At 41.9% G+C, this 2,006-nt stretch overlaps 1 long non-coding RNA gene across 1 annotated transcript; it reads right to left on the bottom strand.

Moving 5' to 3' along the window:
- Positions 1-925: 925 nt before the first annotated feature.
- Positions 926-1,441, bottom strand: LOC148022931 (uncharacterized). The gene is made up of 3 exons (XR_015693661.1): positions 1,322-1,441; positions 1,070-1,219; positions 926-983 (listed from the first exon to the last, which is right to left on the bottom strand). It is a non-coding gene; the product is annotated as an uncharacterized LOC148022931 (long non-coding RNA).
- Between the last annotated feature and the right edge of the window lie 565 nt (positions 1,442-2,006).

Genomic DNA, 2,006 nt, shown 5'->3' with positions numbered 1-2,006 from the left:
ACAGCAACTGCTATCGTAGCTTTTTCTATTCAATGTAACATAGGGGCTCTTGCATGACTTGCTACTAATATACTTACCCTCACAACATATTCACAATCAAAAGAACCAAAATCAACTAAAACACATTTTGAGAAATATTAATTGATTAATTATAAAGCATTCGTTTGCAAAGCAACATATAACCATGAACTCCATAGAGACTTGGCCAAGTTTTGCTTGTTAGCCAATTACTTTCAGATTTTCTCTTAATTTACTTGTTCCTATGCCATTTTGAGTTTTGTCCCTCTAATTATCACTACAACAAAAGGGCTCCATAGACGCGCTTGTAGATGCAATATTTGAATTGTGAAAAAAAATGTCGGGCGCATTTATTAACGCATCTAAAAAATCGCGTCTAAAAGCGCGCTTATGATCAGAGTTACACGCACACTTAGACGCGCCTATAGACTCGCATATAAACGTGCTACGTAAATATATAATCATATTTATAAAAAAGTGGATATATTCATATTGGGTGTCTATATACGCGTGTATCTACGCGTCTAAAACCGCGTTTACTCTGAAAATTTTTTATGAGAATAGACGCGCATTTATCCTGCAATTTAGACACACTGATAGACGCTTCCCCCCATCAACATCAAATTGTATACTTAGGGAAAATAGAGAAATATTATTTCGAAGATTGGATACTGAAAACAAAACAATGTATATAGCACACGAAATTTCATATATATAGATGAAACATTTTTACATTATGAGTTCTAGTGCTTGTGATGTCATGGTCGCAAGCAATAGTTGAAAGTAATACATATAAAAAATGAAAATTACAAGCCAAGGGGAGGCATGCATGCATGGGGCTCCTCTATATCTCCTCAGAAGAGGCATCATCATCGCTACCACCACCGCTGCCTATGCCGCTGCCGTTGCCGCCACCGCTACTGCTAGTCCCCCCCTTCGCTATCCTCAACTGCATCAGGGTTCGCCTACACAAAGGATTAAAGTATATAAATACCATTACAAATAATAAATTAGAGTTATTTATACTTTTCATGTAAAAAATAAAACATACCTCCTCTGGTGGTGGAATCCTCATGGCGCGATTATATTGCTCCTCCGTGATGAGTCCCTCCTCGTAGAAATGCTGCCAAGTGGACGCCCGGTTATGACCTCGATGGTAGCCTACCTCTCTAGGAGTAGGCATCCTACCAACGATATGGAACTACAAAACAATTTGAACATACAACGTATTAAAACACACTACATAATGAAGTGAAATAAATTATAAAATTTAATTTAAAAAAAGAAATCAAATAATACTTACAAACTCAGCCTCCCATGACTCCCTGCCACCCGATCCATAATGCGATAATCCCATGGTTGCCATCTGGATACGTCGCGCCTCTGCATGCTGGCGACTTGTCATTTTCTCTGTTGCTCTCTTCTTGGCCTCTTTCCACTCCTTGCGGTGGCAATTGGGTGGTTGGCCATATCCAGGGCGCCCCTGCTCTTGTCTCTGCAATGGCTCCTTGGCACGCGTCATAAGGTGAGACCTCTTGTTATGAAGCGCGTCTCTCACCTTTGACGGTCCCTAATCATCTGAGAATTGTGAATTCTCAGGATTAGGGTATCTTTTATGTAATGCCCGCAGCACCTCTTGCCATAAACCATTTTTTTGGTGCTTGAAGGGAATCATGCAATCTTTGTATGTGGCATGCACGACACTCCTCAAGTAGGCTATCACTTCCCTCCCCTCGAAGTCATGCAAGATACCACCAACATCAGTGATAGAGTAGTACATTTGTGGAGGCTCACCTCTCTCATTTTTCGGTGAGGGTGATCGAGAGCCACCACCTAGGCAACCCCCACAAAGCCCTCGACCTCCTCGCCCTCCCGCACCACTCTCCCTCCTCCCTCGACCTGCACTACCCTCTACCTCACTAGATACACGTGCCTCTGCAGATGTACATACTTCGACCAATCCATGTACCTCAGCTGATCCCTGTGTA

Source organism: Lygodium microphyllum, chromosome 16 (genome assembly GCF_053477565.2).
Source record: "Lygodium microphyllum isolate KBCC chromosome 16, Lygodium_microphyllum_v1.1.10, whole genome shotgun sequence".
Lineage (NCBI taxonomy): Eukaryota > Viridiplantae > Streptophyta > Polypodiopsida > Schizaeales > Lygodiaceae > Lygodium > Lygodium microphyllum.
The sequence above is the reverse complement of the archived record's forward strand: the minus strand, read 5'-3'. Positions and strand labels throughout refer to the sequence as shown.